Source organism: Bos indicus x Bos taurus, unplaced genomic scaffold (assembly GCF_003369695.1).
Source record: "Bos indicus x Bos taurus breed Angus x Brahman F1 hybrid unplaced genomic scaffold, Bos_hybrid_MaternalHap_v2.0 tig00003423_arrow_arrow_obj, whole genome shotgun sequence".
Taxonomy (NCBI): Eukaryota; Metazoa; Chordata; class Mammalia; order Artiodactyla; family Bovidae; genus Bos; species Bos indicus x Bos taurus.
In genome coordinates, this window is record NW_020867665.1 from 15,848 (window position 1) to 34,152 (window position 18,305).

An 18,305-nucleotide genomic window follows, 5' to 3' on the forward strand; every position below is an offset into this window, starting at 1 on the left:
CAGGGCTAATATTCAGGCAGAATTCATTGGTATGGCTGAGCAGCCTCTGCTGATTTTGATTGGTTGATAGCATTGCCAGTTGTTAAACATTTTTAATATCACCCTGGATAAAATTCAAGGTCTTCAAACTTTTAAAAAGATCTTGTTAATTATTTTCTTTTACCATAACTAATAGAAGCCTATATTTCAAAGGTCACTGATATTTGCAAAGATCACTAATTATCTCTCTACTCCAATCAGCCAAACTATAGGGTCAGGCATGGTTTTACCATGCTCCTTGTTGTACATTGCTTGATGCTATCAGGCATTTAATAAATATTTTCTAAATGAATAAATGGTACTCACTGGTTTTTCTCTTTTGCCCAACAACAAACTTATTCCATAAATCCACTAGATTATATGGTAACCTTTACAGCTCCATGAAAGCCACAGGAATTAAGTTTGAAGGGGATATTTCCAGTTTATTTTTATTCAGTTTTCTCTCTCCAGTTTAGGTTTAGGCTTTATTTGTCTGTGTGTTTTATGAACAACATAACAGATTGATAGCATAAGGAATGCATTTTCAATAAAAAAAAGAAAGGAGAGAAGTAAGTAAGCATACAGGTTTTTTTTTGTTGTTGTTTTTAATTTTCCTTTATTTATGGCTGTGCTGAGTCTTCCTCGCTGCACAGGCTTTTCTATAATTGTGGTGTGCAAGCTTCTCATTGCCAGGGCGTCTCTTGTTGCAGAGACTGGGCTCTAGAGCCTTCTCGTTTAAGTTGTGGTGCATGGGATCAACACAGGCTCAGTAGTTGTGGCACACGGGCTTAGTTGCTCCGCTGCATGTAGGATCTTCCCAGATCAGGGATCAAACCCATGTTACCTGCGTTGGCAGGTAGATTCTTTACCACTGAGCCACCAGGGAAGCCCAAGGATACTGATTTTTAAACTTAGCATTACTTGGGATTTTCATTGTATGAGTCAAGTATTGGCTTTAAAGCTCAATCTCATATTAGAAGTAAAGTCACTTTTAAAAACAATTGTATGCCTGTGGCGGATTCATTTTGATATTTGGCAAAACTAATACAATTATGTAAAGTTTAAAAATAAAATAAAATTAAAAAAAAATAAATAAATAAAAAAAAATAAAAACAATCTGGATAGTAAAGGGCAAGATGTAATGTGAAACCTATTCAATGATAGACAATCCAAAAAGTATTTTATATTTAGCCATGTGTGCATGCTCAGTCGTGACTGACTCTTTTGCAACCCCATGAACTATAGCCTGCCAAGTTTCTCTGTCCATGGGATTTTCCAAGCAAGAATATTGGAGTGGGTTGCCATTTCCTTCTCCAGGGGATCTTCCCAACCCAGGGATCAAACCCAGGTCTCCTGCATTGCAGACAGATTCTTTACCAGCTGAGCCACCAGTGAAGCCCAGGATAATATAACCAAAAAGCAAAAAAAAAAAAAAAAAAAAATAACAGCCTCTTCCTTCATCTTGACCTCACTGCCTGAGAACTTTCCTTTCCTTGCCATTTGGTGTGCGATGAGTGGCGCTGATGCCCTAGCAATGGTCCTCACATCTTGAAAGTGCAGCAAGAATCCTTGTAACAACTACTCTGAAAATGGGATTTTCACAATCTTATTGTCAAGAAATCTCGAAAGGTATTAAAAGTAACTATAAAATATAATTATGATATGATATAAGATAGTATTGTTGCTGTTTAGTAACTAAGTCATGTCTGAATCTTTTGCGACCCCGTGGACTGTAAACCCACCAGGCTCCTCTGTCCATGTGATTTCCCAAGCAAGAATACTGGAGCCAGTTGCCATTTCCTTCTTCAAGGGATCTTCCTGACCCAGGGATTGACCCCCTGTCTCCTGCTTGGCAGATGTATTCTTTTCCACTGAGTCACCAGTGATGGGCATATAAGATAGTATAGCATAAAATAATGTAGCACAATGTCGTATAGTAATTATATGATATTAATATTAAAAAGGAACTAACTGTAAAATGAGGTATCACACATGGTACTAGGATAAGAAAACGGTCTTAGCTGCTCCCCTACCTCACACATTAGATCCCTGGCTGTGATGGTATGGCTCTTTTTTCTTGAAGAGCTGAAGCAAGTGATGTGGGACAGATATATATACTACTATATATATATATATATATATATATATATATATGTATGTATATATATATATAATAGATTTGAAAAAAAAAACAAAACAACAACCCAGGAACCTGCTGTATAGCACAAGGAACTATATCCAATATCTTATTATAACCTACAGTGGAAAAGAATCTAAAACAGAATGTGTGTGTGTGTGTGTGTGTGTGTGTATACATATATAAATCAATATGCTAGATACCTAAAAGATTGTAAAATAACAATGCTTCAATTTAGAAATTTTTTTAAAAAAGAGAAGGATACTGGGCGATTACCAAATTCATGTAGAGTTAATTCTTCCATGGATTATCTACTTTTTGGATTATTCCCAGCACCTTTTAAATTCCAAGGGGATTTCCCCCAGCTGTTAAGCATTCTTCTCAGTCATCTACCCACCTTCAACTGGTAGAAATTCAAGGAATGCAAATTCGTTTTCTATTAGACTAAATAAACACAATTAGAAAGGGGAAACCCCCAAGGCAAGAACACCTATCAAAGCCAAATATAAATTATCTTTGACTGTTATAATCAGAGAAATAGATGAGAAACCAATGTAATTATCTTTTTAATCTCTAGAGGAAAAGGTTTGAATGTTTTCTTTTATAGATTTCTTCAGCGCTTTATAATCCTAATGTTCTTTTATATTAATTCTAAATCACTGTTCTTCAATCTGAGCCTGTTCTCTTCTTTTGGGCATCCATGACAATAATTGAGCTGACCTCAATCCTTGCAAATGTGCTTCCTGTCCTTGTTAATGTACAAACATGGTAACTTTATGCTTTGTAATTTAATTATTGTATATCTAATGATTTACCCCTCATGCTTATTATTTTTAACATCACTATGATATTTTCTAACAGGGGCCCCCAACCTCTGGGCCACAGACCCATTGGTACCTCTCATCAGATCAGCAGTGGCATCACATTAGAAATAAAGTGCACAATAAATGTAATGCTGTAGTTTTTCCAGGAGTCATGTATGGATGCGAGAGTTGAACCATAAAGAAGGCTGAGTGATGAAGAATGGATGCTTTTGAACTGTGGTGTCGGAGAAGACTCTTGAGAGTCCCTTGAACTGCAAGGAGATCAAACCAGTCAATCCTAAAGGAAGTCAGTCCTGATTATTCATTGGAAGGACTGATGCTGAAGCTGAAACTCCATACTTGGGCCACCAGATGTGAAGAGCCGACTCATTAGAAAAGACTGATGCTGGGAAAGATTAAAGGCAGGAGGAGAGGGGGACGACAGAGGACCAGAGGGTAGGAAAACATCACTGACCCAATGGAGGTGAGTGTGAGCCAGCTCCAGCAGATGGCGAAGGACAGGGAAGTCTGGCATGCTGCAGCCCATGGAGTTGCAGAGTCAGAATGACTGAGTGACTGAACTACAATAAAATGCAATGCGCTTGAATCACCCCGAAGCCATCCCTACCTGCCTGTTCCCCCCGTCCATGGAAAACTTCTCTTCTATGAAACTGATCCCTGGTGCCAAAAAGTTTGGGGACCACCGTTTATAAAATTAGCTACCATGAGTACAATGAGTCATACACTCTTTTAGGAATTTTATACATATTTTCATTTCTTTAATCTTCCCAGTAACTCTAAATTTCGATATAATTATTCAATCAATGTGACTCTGAATGGCCTCACTCCCAAAGCCCCCATGCATCCTTAATGCCGTATTTTCTCTTATCATGTTGCTGAGCTGATTCACTATTGTGAGGCATTTGGGGTTATTTCTGATTTACTGTAGTGATAATTATATCCCATAAACATTTCTTCCCTCATCATCCTGGGTCCCCACATAGCTCAGTTTCTACAGAGTAGCACGTAGCACTGCCCAAAGTAATTTTAAAGATGAATACCAATTTTCATGTTGTCTCTCAAAGAAAAATCACAGGGGATCCAATTCAGAACTCATAACACTACCTACCAGATCCCCTTTCTTCATTCCCCAGTTCTCTCACACTGTATAACTGCTGGAAAGGCAGTTACAGTCTGAACCTCCACAGACTGCCTACACGCCAAAACCCTGCAGCTCTCCTGTCTCCATATGCCCCCCACTGGCTCCTTGCTTTAGAGATCACCGCAGCATCGTGGGCTGGTCCTTCCCCTGGCCCTCACCACTCTGGTCTGGCTTCTCTATCATTCTAATAACCCATCCCCAAAGGAAAGAAGTCTCATATTATGTTAGTTAGAAATATGGACTGTGCAGAAACAGGCGGAGAGGAAATCTGGGAACATTCATACATGAATACACTTTATTCACTTATTTGTAAATTAAGATTTCTGATGTTTTTTTTTTCTTTTTTTTTCATTTGAGAGTCCCCCCTCCCCCTTGAATGATAGTGTCCAAAGTGAGATTGATGAGCGCTGAAAAGATCTGGTAACAGTGAATAGTTTTTGTTTTATTTAAAAATCTTTGGTTTGGCTGCACTGGGTCTTTGTTGCAACACAGGCTTTCTCCAGTTGTGGCATGTGGGCTCTTAGTTCCCCGAGCAGGTTATCAACCCTAGTCCCTTGCATTGGAAGGCAGATTCTTTTTATTTATTTGTTTATGGTTGAGCTGCGTCTTCGTTGCTGTGTGCAGGCTTTCCCTAGTTGTCATGAGCATGGGACCACTCCTCCCTACTTGCAGGACGCAGTCTTCCTACTGCAGTGGCTTCTCTGGTTGCAGAGCACAGGCTCTAGGGTGCTTGTGCTTCAGGGGCTGTGGCATGTGGGCTCAGGAGTTGTGGCTCTCAGGCTTACTTGCCTTGCAGCAGGTGGAATCATCCCAGACCAGGGATGGAACCCATGTCCACTGCACTGGCAGATTCTTAACCACTGGACTTCCAAGGAAGGTTTTAATCAAGAAGTACTCCAACTAATTAAAAAAAATAGATCCTATGATTACAAAGAAGTTGACTTGTCATAAGGCTTAAAATACATTTTTCCTTTTATGCCATTTTTTTTTTTAAAGGGCTTCCCTGGTGGCTCAGATGGTAAAAGCGTCTGCCTGTAATGTGGGAAACCCAGGTTCGATTCCTGGGTCGGGAAGATCCCCTGGAGAAGGAAATGGCAATCCACTCCAGCACTCTTGCCTGGAAAATCCCATGGACAGAGACGCCTGATAGGCTACAGTCCATGGGGTCGCAAAGAGTTGGAAATGCCTTCACTTCCACTTTCATGCCTTTTTAGGTGGTCAATGTATTTTATGATTAAAACTAAAGTATTATAAAATTCTGATTACTTTATACTAACTAGAAAATATCTATTGATGAAATGCAATAGTGTATAAAATACAAGTAGCCCCAAACTTTCCTGTTTTCTCTTCTCTAATGGACTAAAGAAGAAAAACAGAGGTTTAGACTCTGATAACAGCTCCTTCTGCTGCTAGCTGTTCCCATAAGAACCTTTCTTTTGATTTTGGCCAGCTCTCACGCTCTCATCTTTGATGAGTCACTAATCTTGGGACTGGTTTGGGGTCATCACTGGGGAAAATTGTGAAGTAACCCAAGCGTTTGTTTGGTATGCCCCAGATTGCTTTGGCATGTACTTCCTGTCTCTGGCACTCTTTTTTTTTTTTCCAGGCCCTCCTATCAACTTTTCCTTTCCAATCATATCAATCATTTACATATTAGTAGGACTTTAACTCGGAGAAGGCAATGGCACCCCACTCCAGTACTCTTGCCTGGAAAATCCCATGGGCTGAGGAGCCTGGTAAGCTGCAGTCCATGGGGTCACTAAGAGTCAGACACAACTGAGTGACTTCACTTTCTTTTTTCACCTTCATGCATTGGAGAAGGAAATGGCAACCCACTCCAGTGTTCTTGCCTGGAGAATCCAAGGGGAGCCTGGTGGGCAGCCATCTATGGGGTCGCACAGAGTCAGACACGACTGAAGCGACTTAGCAGCAGCAGCAGCAGGACTTTAACTGGACCTTCCCAGGTGGTGCTAGTGGTAAAGAATCCACCTGCCAATGCAGGAGACCCAAAAGGCACAAGTTCGATCCCTGGGTCGGGAAGATCCCTTGGAATAGGAAATGGCACCTCATCCCAGTATTCTTGCCTGGAAAATTCCATGGACAGAGGAGCCTAGCCGGCTCAGCAAAGAGTCAGACAAGAGTGAGTGACTGAGAACACACACACACACACAGGACTTTAACCCCATATACTCCCCCTTCTCAGAGATATTTGCTTGTATTGCCTTATCTCTAATTGTGAATGCAAAGGTTTGTTTCTGGTCCTGGAGTTTTAATCACTAATGAGCTGATGTAAACTATGGGTGAAGACTGACTGCCCAGGTGTCTTCTCTTATGGTTGTACAGACAGTCCGTGGCTTAAGATGCTTTGGCTTAGCAACTTTTTGGCTTTACAGTGATGCAAAAGTGATAGACGTTCAGTGGATACCATATTTAAAATTTTGTATTTGGGTTTTTTTGGGGAGGGGTGGCTAGCCATGTGCAGTAGGATACTTATTTATGGTTCTGGGCAGCCACTGAGCCACAGCTCCCAGTCAGCCACTCGGTCACAAGAGTACAGGCCAAATACACTTAAAACCATCAGTACCCAGACAGCCATTCTGGTTTCACATTCAGTGTGCTTGTATACATGCTAAGTTGTGTCAGTCATGTCCAACTCTGTGCAACCCCATGGCCTGTAGCCCACCAGGCTCCTCTGTCTATGGAACTCTCCAGGCAAGAATACTGCAGTGGGTTGCCATTCCCTTCTCCAGGTGTAGTAGTCAATAAATTACATGAACTAGTCAACGCTTTCTTCTAAAATAGGCTTTGTGGTAGATGATTTTGCCCAACTGTAGGTTCATGTGAGGGCTTCCCTGGTGGCTCAGTGATAAAGAATACCTCTGTCAATGCAGAGACTCAGGTTTGATTCCTGGGTCAGGAAGATCCCATGGAGGAGGGCACGGCAACCCACTCCAGTATTCTTGCCTGGAGAATCCCATGGACACAGGAGCCTGCTGAGCTACAGTCTATGGGGTCGCAAAACAGCTGGACATGACTGAGCGACTAAACAACAGCAAGGATCATCAGGGTTCATGTAAGCGTTCTGAGCACGTTAAGGTAGACTGGGCTAAGCTAGAATGTTTGGTAGGTTAAGTGTATTATGTGCATTTTTAATTTATGATACTTTCAACTTATGATGGATTAATTGGGATATAGCCCCATCAGAAGTTAAAGATCTACATTTTACAAGTCTGTATATATTCTCAGTTTACGACTATGACCAGCTCCCAAATTTTTCTGTAACTCCAAGTTTTGAGGTCAAGTGCATGTCTATGTCCACACCGGCCTTGCTTGGGCTCACACACACACATGTGAGAAAGAACAGGTAGGTGGCAAAACATGGGGTGTACTTGTTAGGGAAAGAAATGCATGCAATTTGTTAAGAATAAGTTACTAAACTCACTTTCTATGCAGTTCTTTATCTCTTTCATAATGCGTCTCTGGTGTCAGACTAAACCTGGAGCTTTTTTTTTTTTTTGCTTTGCTTTGCTTTTTTTTTTTTTTTTCCAGTTTGACAAATGGATGGACACTCAGAGGAGAAGAATCCTGACAGTCCTGTTAGAACGCTGCTCCCTGTCACAGCAAAAGTTCTGCTGTTGAAAGCTTCAGGAGAAAATTCCAGCAGAAGCTCTGGATTTTATGACCAAGCTCCCAAAGGTGTTATCTTTATACATCTTTTCTTTCCTGGACCCCCAAAGCCTTTGTCACTGTGCACAGGCACAGATAAAGAAGCAGGGTTCGGTGTTTTGTAAAGACAGCCTAGAAAACACTGAACCTTGAGGGAAAAAAGAAAGCATGCATACAAAACCGAGCACCGACAAGATGCTCACCGCATTTTGTTTGCACAGTTTGGATTGGCCCCATCTCTTTGTGTCTGGCTGTGCACTTAGTGCTCACAGGAGAGAAAAAGTAAGCCATTGCTAAGTGTCCGTAAAATAGTATTAGCCAGTTGGGGAAATATATACACATGTATATAATGGTTCATCATCAGAATAGCCTTATATTGCACAGCAGAGGACCATAGTAAAACTTAAGAGTGTAGAGTGCAGGCCATTCATAAATAGAAAAGCATGAAATAAGGTGCTAATGTGATAAATACAGAAGCATGTGAGACTAAAGGAGTTCAGAGTGGGCAAATGTGCTCACAGGTTGGAAAAGCATCTGACCATTATTTTCTTACAAATAATTTCACGGTGTATTCAAGTATATTTTTTAAGATATAAAATTGATAGTCATTTTGTTGATTTCTTTTCATAGTCTAGAAAGACCAGAAATTCCCTGTTACTGTGCATTCACAGGGTAACTTTAGTTTTTAAAATTAAGAAAATGAAAAAAAATTAAGAAAATGAAAGCAGTAAGATAGATGATGTATTTAATAATTGGTGCTGGGACAATTGGGCAGTATCTGGAAAAAAATTCTAGAAGGATAAAAGATTGATATGAAATTATGGAAAACCATTCCCTACTCAAAGGAGGGAATTCCCTGGTCCAGTGGTTAAGTCTCTGCTTTTTCACTGCTGAGGGCAGAAGTTCAATCCCTGTTTGGGGAACTAAGATCCTGTAAGCCCCCAGGCATGACTAAAGGGGAAAAAAATGTAATTAAAGGAAATCTAGGGAAGGAAGACTTTGTGAGTAATCTATAATATTCAGAGCCTCAAGAGAAAATGTATAACTTAAAATCTTTATTTATTTTATATATTTTGTATATATATTATATATGCTTTATAAATAAAGAAAGCAAGATTTTAAGTTGTGATTATAAAAGTTAAAATTTTCTCCATCGAGAAGAAAACTGTAAATAAATACAGACAGTAAACAGGAGGGAGCTCCCTGGGAGTGGTTAGGACTCAGTGCTTTCACTGATTAGGGCTCAGGTTCAGCCCCTGGCCGGGAGACTATGAATCCACAAGCTGCTGCAGTGTGGCCCCCCAAAATTAAAATAATCTGGGGAAAAACATGTTGCCAGCAAAGGGGTAATTTTCTTATTTTTTAAAGAACGACTATAAATCTACATTAAGAAGAAAAAAAAAGCAAAGCCTAGCAGAAAAATGAGCAAAGGAAGTGAGCAAGTAGTTCACAGAAAGAAAAGCAGATGTTTTGAAAATAGATAAAATGCTTAGCCTCATTTTCATGCCATCGTTTGTGACTCAGATGAATTTAGTTTCTTTTTTAATGATAACATTTTATATTGTTAGGGGTGTGGGGAAACAAGCACCTTCATGTGTTGCACCTTCATAGATAAATTGATGCAAACACCCAGGAGAGCAATTTGGTAGTACCCAATTTTTAAATAAAGATTCCTGGACATTCCCTGGCGATCCAGTGGCTTTCACTACCAAGGATGTGAGTTTGATCTCTGGTTGGGGAACTGAGATCCTGCAAGCCATGAGACATGGCTAAAAACTTAAAGAAAGCAGGAATAGAAGGAACATACCTCAACATAATAAAAGCTATATATGACAAACCCACAGCAAACATTATCCTCAATGGTGAAAAATTGAAAGCATTTCCTCTAAAGTCAGGAACAAGACAAGGGTTCCCACTTTCACCATTACTATTCAACATAGTTTTGGAAGTTTTGGCCACAGCAATCAGAGCAGAAAAAGAAATAAAAGGAATCCAAATTGGAAAAGAAGAAGTAAAACTCTCACTATTTGCAGATGACATGATCCTCTACATAGAAAACCCTAAAGACTCCACCAGAAAATTACTAGAAATAATCAATGACTATAGTAAAGTTGCAGGATATAAAATCAACACACAGAAATCCCTTGCATTCCTATACACTAATAATGAGAAAACAGAAAGAGAAATTAAGGAAACAACTCCATTCACCATTGCAATGGAAAGAATAAAATACTTAGGAATGTATCTACCTAAAGAAACTAAAGACCTATATATAGAAAACTATAAAACACTGGTGAAAGAAATCAAAGAGGACACTAATAGATGGAGAAATATACCATGTTCATGGATTGGAAGAATCAATATAGTGAAAATGAGTATACTACCCAAAGCAATTTATAGATTCAATGCAATCCCTATCAAGCTACCAACAGTATTCTTCACAGAGCTAGAACAAATAATTTCACAATTTGTATGGAAATACAAAAAACCTCGAATAGCCAAAGCGATCTTGAGAAAGAAGAATGGAACTGGAGGTATCAACCTACCTGACTTCAGGCTCTACTACAAAGCCACAGTTATCAAGACAGTATGGTACTGGCACAAAGACAGAAATATTGATCAATGGAATAAAATAGAAAGCCCAGAGATAAATCCACGCACATATGGACACCTTATCTTTGACAAAGGAGACAAGAATATACAATGGATTAAAGACAATCTCTTTAACAAGTGGTGCTGGGAAATCTGGTCAACCACTTGTAAAAGAATGAAACTAGACCACTTTCTAACACCATACACAAAAACAAACTCAAAATGGATTAAAGATCTAAACGTAAGACCAGAAACTATAAAACTCCTAGAGGAGAACATAGGCAAAACACTCTCCGACATACATCACAGCAGGATCCTCTATGACCCACCTCCCAGAATATTGGAAATAAAAGCAAAAATAAACAAATGGGACCTAATTAACCTTAAAAGCTTCTGCACATCAAAGGAAACTATTAGCAAGGTGAAAAGACAGCCTTCAGAATGGGAGAAAATAATAGCAAATGAAGCAACTGACAAACAACTAATCTCAAAAATATACAAGCAACTCCTACAGCTCAACTCCAGAAAAATAAACGACCCAATCAAAAAATGGGCCAAAGAACTAAATAGACATTTCTCCAAAGAAGACATACAGATGGCTAACAAACACATGAAAAGATGCTCAATATCACTCATTATCAGAGAAATGCAAATCAAAACCACTATGAGGTACCATTTCACACCAGTCAGAATGGCTGCGATCCAAAAGTCTACAAATAATAAATGCTGGAGAGGGTGTGGAGAAAAGGGAACCCTCTTACACTGTTGGTGGGAACGCAAACTAGTACAGCCACTATGGAGAACAGTGTGGAGATTCCTTTAAAAACTGGAAATAGAACTGCCTTATGATCCAGCAATCCCACTGCTGCGCATACACACTGAGGAAACCAGAAGGGAAAGAGACACGTGTACCCCAATGTTCATCGCAGCACTGTTTATAATAGCCAAGACATGGAAACAACCTAGATGTCCATCAGCAGATGAATGGATAAGAAAGCTGTGGTACATATACACAATGGAGTATTACTCAGCCATTAAAAAGAATACATTTGAATCAGTTCTAATGAGGTGGATGAAACCGGAGCCTATTATACAGAGTGAAGTAAGCCAGAAGGAAAAACATAAATACAGTATACTAACGCATATATATGGAATTTAGAAAGATGGTAACAATAACCCGGTGTACGAGACAGCAAAAGAGACACTGATGTATAGAACAGTCTTATGGACTCTGTGGGAGAGGGAGAGGGTGAGAAGATTTGGGAGAATGGCATTGAAACATGTAAAATATCATGTAGGAAACGAGTTGCCAGTCCAGGTTCGATGCACGATGCTGGATGCTTGGGGCTGGTGCACTGGGACGGCCCAGAGGGATGGTATGAGGAGGGAGGAGGGAGGAGGGTTCGGGATGGGGAACACATGTATACCTGTGGCGGATTCATTTTGATATTTGGCAAAACTAATACAATTATGTAAAGTTTAAAAATAAAATAAAATTAGAAAAAAAAAAAAACCCAAGATTACCTTTGGCCAGTAGTTTCACTTCTTGGAATTTGTCTGATGGGTATACTTCAACACATGCAAAATGTATGTCTATATAAGAATATTGCATCATTGTTTGTAGTAGCAAAAGGTTGGAAACAATGGAAATGTCTGCTAATAGCAGACTGGTTGCAACTATCTCCTCAATATATCATCAATAAAACAACAAAGGTGCAGAATTATCCTACCACTTTGGAAGAATAAAAGAATGTATCCATATTTGTTGCTCTTCTGGAATGGCACACAAGAAGCCAGTAACAATGGTTACATTCACAGAGGGAAATGAGTGGCTATATGACAAGGATGAGAGAGGCTTTTTTTTTTTTTTTTTTTACTTTTTTTACAGTGTGCCCCTTGGTATCTTTGAATTTAGTATTGATGTACACATATTATTCTAAAATTGAAACAATTTGTTTTTTAAAAAAACATAGTGTTTTAAATGCCCAGTAATAGAGTATCATTCTGCCATATAAAGAATTATTAGGCAGTCATTAGAAAACATGTTTTGGAAGAACAGAGATGCTTATTATGTATAAAATGAAGAAAGCATGATTTTAAATTGCATGCAGTTTCCCAATTTTGCTTTCATATATACCTGAAAAACAGAAAGGAAAATAACTCTACCAGCTTGTTGATAATGTTTGGTCATCTCTGATTGACAGGGTTCTGGGTATTGTTTTTCTTCAGGTTTCTCAGAATTTTCCATGTTTTTCACAATGAGAATGTTATCATTCCAGGGAGATGTGATACGAAATAGATAATCTTATCATCTATGTGTACCATATGTCAATCTTGGTAGATTTCAACATTTTATTTTATTTCCCAGAACTGACTGTGAGGCAATTGTTCTTTAGCTAGATTTAAAGTAAACAATAAAGTCATTGCACCAAGATGAGCTTTGAGCTGTTTGAAAATGTGGTGGTGGTTGTCTTACAGTTTTGAAAGAGCTTCCCCACCCTCAACTTTCCTCATTCCTGTTTAGTTTTAAACAAACAAAAAGCAGCAAAAATCAAAAACAAAGCAAAATTTTATCTATCCCCAGTGCAGGGGGGGAACCCCAACGTAACTACCCAGGTCTAAACCCGATCTAAGTCAAAAGAGGAAAAGAATGAGAGTTGAGAAAAACTTTCTCCCCATCCCCTCCCTCCCAAACCCCACATCTTGATTGAATTAACTAACCATATGAGGATTAAGGGCAGTGCAGTTTCATTCTGGGTTGCACAAAGTGGTTGTGATCTCTGTTTCTGCCTGCAGTGTTGTGTAAGATCCTCTAAGCCTTTTCCTCCATCTAGATCCTGAACCTACTGTTTCTCCCATTTGTGCCCCACCTCTGCTTCCCTCTCCCCTACATGTCTTATCTTCAGCTCATAAAATAATCCTGGACATAACACACTGGCCACCTGATGCGAAGAGCTGACTCATTTGAAAAGACCCTGATGTTGGGAAAGATTGAAGGCAGGAGGAGAAGGGGACAACAGAGGATGAGATGGTTGGATGGCATCACCAACTCAATGGACGTGAGTTTGGGTAACTTTGAAACTCCGTACACAATGGATGGAAGGAGGGAGGAAGACGGACAGATAGATAAACAGATGGATGGGTAGTGAGTTCCATTACAGAGTGTTCTGCTCCTTTTGGGGGCACTCAAACATTATTTATTATTGAGTTAACCTTGAAAAAGAGGCCAGTTTTCCAAAGATGAAATGAATGTGAAGACTAGTTACCATCTCTGCAATTCATGTTAAGAGATATGGAATGCCTAGTCTGAACTTTATATATGGACTTGACTCTAGTTTCTACTAAGACTTATTTAAAACCTGGAATAAATTATTTTAAAAACTACTACACATAATAGGGTCACCTCCACCATTTTCTGGATATGTAGGATTGACCATAATGCTATGAAAGTGGAATGTACAGAATACTTTTTAAAAAATGTATTAATTTGGCTGCACCAAGTGTCAGTTGCAGCACGTAGAATCCAGTTCCCTAACTAGGGATCAAACCCTGGCCCCCTGCACTGAAAGCATAGAATCTTAGCCACTAGACCACCAGGGAAGTCCCCACGACAAATACTTAATGCTTCATTGAATCTTAAAGGCTATTTAGGACACATCAATATAGTATTAGTCATTGTGTTCCCTTTATATATTTAGGTAAATCATAAGCATGTAGGGAAAACAGAAGCATATCATGAAAAAAATGAGCAATGTGCCAACTGGAGTTTCTGTAGCCTTCACACAACGTTCATATGCAGACTCCCAGAGATCCTTCAGTTCAATTCAGTTCAGTCACTCAGTCGTGTCTGACTCTTGTGACCCCATGAATCGCAGCACACCAGGCCTCCCTGTCCATCACCAACTCCTGGAGTTTACCCAAACTCGCGTCCATTGAGTTGGTGATGCCATCCAACCATCTCATCCTCTGTTGTCCCCTTCTCCTCCTGCCTTCATTCTTTCCCAACATCAGGGTCTTTTCAAATGAGTCAGCTCTTCGCATCAGGTGGCCAAAGTAATGGAGTTTCAGCTTCAACATCTGTCCCTCCAATAAACACCCAGGACTGATCTCCTTTAGGATGGACTGGTTGGATCTCCTTGCTGTCCAAGGCACTTTTAAGAGTCTTCTCGAACACCACAGTTCAAAAGCATCAATTCTTTGGCGCTCAGCTTTCTTTATAGTCCAACTCTCACATCCATACATGACTACTGGAGAAACCATAGCCTTGGCTAGACAGACCTTTGTTGGCAAAGTAACGTCTCTTCTTTTTAATATGCTGTCTAAGTTGGTCATAACTTTCCTTCGAAGGAGTAAGCATCTTTTAATTTCATGGCTTCAATCATCATCTGCAGTGATTTTGGAGCCCAGAAAAATAGTCAGCCACTGTTTCTCCATCTATTTTGCCATGAAGTGATGGGACCGGATGCCATGATCTTCGTTTTCTGAATGTTGAGCTTTAAGCCAACTTTTTCACTCTCCTCTTTCATCAAGAGGCTCTTTAGTTCTTCTTGACTTTCTGCCATAAGGGTGGTGTCACCTGCATATCTGAGGTCATTTATATTTCTCCCAGCAATCTTGATTCCAGCTTGTGCTTTCTCCAGCCCAGCATTTCTCATGATGTACTCTGCATATAAGTTAATAAGCTGGGTGACAATATACAGCCTTGATGTACTCCTTTTCCTATTTGGAACCAGTCTGTTTTTCCATGTCCAGTTCTAACTGTTGCTTCCTGACCTGCATACAGGTTTCTCAAGAGGCAGGTCAGGTGGTCTGGTATTCCCATCTCTTTCAGAATTTTCCACAGTTCGTTGTGATCCACACAGTCAAAGGCTTTGGCATAGCCAGAGATCTTTAGGAAGTTCCGAAGTCTTATCTGAAGCTTAGTTTCCCCATTTGCAAGGGGAGAATATTAATTATACTACCCTTCAGGTTGTGACGAGGATGGTTAATAGGTGCTCAATAAATATTAGTTGACTTGGATTCTGTCTGAATTAACATTTAAAAAAAGAAAAGAAAAGAAAAAGGGGTACCTAAAGCCAGTGCTCTGTGAGAACCTGGAGGGATGGGATGGGGAGGGAGGTGGAAGTGGTGTTCAGGTTGGAGGGGACACATGTATACCTATGGCCAATGTATGGCAAAACCATCATAATGTTGTAATTATCCTCCAATTAAAAAAAAATCTTCCTGCCTTGTTAGGAAGCACTTCAGGTAAGAGGTAACTTGGTTGTGATTTGGAAAAAAAGGACCAAAAAGAAACTACTTGTGAATTCCAGGCCTGGTTTATCAAGTTAAAATTATGTTTGCTCTGATTCATTCATGAATGAATCCATGAATCCACTTCCCCAGTGGCTCAGTGGTAAAGAACCTGCCTGCAATGCAGAGAAGTGGATTCGATCCCTGGGTCAGGAAGATCCCTTGGAGGAGGGCATGGCAACCCACTCCAGAAAAAAAAATAAAGAAGTTCTCTCAGTACCAGGGTGACGGCTCAAAACCTAGAGAAAGTGGACATGTAACCTGAATAGTTTTTTACATTGTTTCTCCAGGTGAGCTGGCATTGGAAGAATTTAACTGAACTGGATCACCTCTGGATGCTAAAATGTTTATGGTTTAACTGGTATATCAATGTCTCCCCAGCTCCCTATGAGCAGGGTGTATGGAAGAAGCATTATATTCAAATGGTGAAAGAACTCCATGTTACCAAGCCCAAGGTAAATTTGGGAAAAGAAGAATTCCTAACATCAGCTACTTAGGAATTCTAGAACTAAGTTGGAGAAGGCCATTGTTTCAAAAGAAATATACCATGACCTCAAAATTCCCTTGTTCTAAGAACTTAACAGCTCTTTTCAAGATATCCATGTTAGTTGAAAGTAATCTGACACTCACAAACCACAGTTCCACCAGGTTATGACTTGGAGCTCCTCATTCTCTCCAGATTCCTGGATTTCTGTGTCTCTGATGCCTACAGTACACAATTCTGACACTGGGATTCTGTGGGTAATGTGCAGTATTTATTACCTATGGGTCATCAAATTTTACTTAACTAATTCAAATTTTCTGTGATTCTACCAGGCAAACTGAATGTTTATGTTTCTATCATTAATAAAGAAAAGTTTGCAAAAAATTAGTAATTAGGAAATGGCATAATGGGCATATTAAAGTTCTTTTCACTTTAGAAACTAGCAATGTAAAGTCCTTACATAGAATTGTAAACAGTAAACAGTATGAGCATAAATTTTTCTAGTGGTTTTCTATGCATTGCAACCAATGTTTATGTTCATTCTTATAGTCACAGTTAATTAGATAACTTATGGGAAATTTGTATGAGCTTTTTCTTTATGGCATGATCTATATACATGCACAGTTGTGCATTGTGTTGTATAATAGAAGAGTTCCTGAAAATTATGTGTAAATTACAATTTTAAAATTATTTTTAAAACCACGGGGATTTTTTTTATTTATAGAAAAGCTGCAGTGGATCCTTTTTGAGTTGGAGAATCCTTTTGAAATATGAATAGTTGGCTCTTAACATGCTGATGTACGTTTCATTTTATTGTGTTTACTTGAAGTAGAAACCCTCTACATTTAATATAGTAATAAACTGCATAATTAATATTGTTATAATTACAATGATAAAAGCAGTCTTTCTGATTTCAGTGATGGCTGTTCTTCATGAGAATTTCTTTTAAAAAGAAAAATGTAAAGTGCAGTGGTGGAAGAGTTATTTTAAAAATTACAATAGCTTGATAGGGATTGCGTTGAATCTATAAATTGCTTTGGGTAGTATACTCATTTTCACTATATTGATTCTTCCAATCCATGAACATGGTATATTTCTCCATCTATTAGTGTCCTCTTTGATTTCTTTCACCAGTGTTTTATAGTTTTCTATATATAGGTCTTTAGTTTCTTTAGGTAGATATATTCCTAAGTATTTTATTCTTTCCGTTGCAATGGTGAATGGAATTGTTTCCTTAATTTCTCTTTCTGTTTTCTCATTATTAGTGTATAGGAATGCAAGGGATTTCTGTGTGTTGATTTTATATCCTGCAACTTTACTGTAGTCATTGATTATTTCTAGTAATTTTCTGGTGGAGTCTTTAGGGTTTTCTATGTAGAGGATCATGTCATCTGCAAATAGTGAGAGTTTTACTTCTTCTTTTCCAATTTGGATACAAACAACTAATCTCAAAAATATACAAGCAACTCCTACAGCTCAACTCCAGAAAAATAAACGACCCAATCAAAAAATGGGCCAAAGAACTAAATAGACATTTCTCCAAAAAAGACACACAGATGGCTAACAAACACATGAAAAGATGCTCAACATCACTCATTATCAGAGAAATGCAAATCAAAACCACTATGAGGTACCATTTCACACCAGTCAGAATGGCTGCGATCCAAAAGTCTACAAATAATAAATGCTGGAGAGGGTGTGGAGAAAAGGGAACCCTCTTACACTGTTGGTGGGAATGCAAACTAGTACAGCCACTATGGAGAACAGTGTGGAGATTCCTTAAAAAACTGGAAATAGAACTGCCTTATGATCCAGCAACCCCACTGCTGGGCATACACACTGAGGAAACCAGAAGGGAAAGAGACACGTGTACCCCAATGTTCATCGCAGCTCTGTTTATAATAGCCAAGACGTGGAAGCAACCTAGATGTCCATCAGCAGATGAATGGATAAGAAAGCTGTGGTACATATACACAATGGAGTATTACTCAGCCATTAAAAAGAATACATTTGAATCAGTTCTAATGAGGTGGATGAAACTGGAGCCTATTATACAGAGTGAAGTAAGCCAGAAGGAAAAACATAAATACAGTATACTAACGCATATATATGGAATTTAGAAAGATGGTAACAATAACCCGGTGTACGAGA

The 18,305-nt window shown here is 39.1% G+C and overlaps 1 long non-coding RNA gene across 1 annotated transcript; it reads left to right on the plus strand.

The window, feature by feature from the left end:
- The first annotated feature begins 3,401 nt into the window (after positions 1–3,401).
- Positions 3,402–16,541, plus strand: LOC113889017. Its single transcript, XR_003510138.1, has 3 exons — positions 3,402–3,442; positions 7,670–7,816; positions 15,961–16,541. It is a non-coding gene; the product is annotated as an uncharacterized LOC113889017 (long non-coding RNA).
- Positions 16,542–18,305: the final 1,764 nt, after the last annotated feature.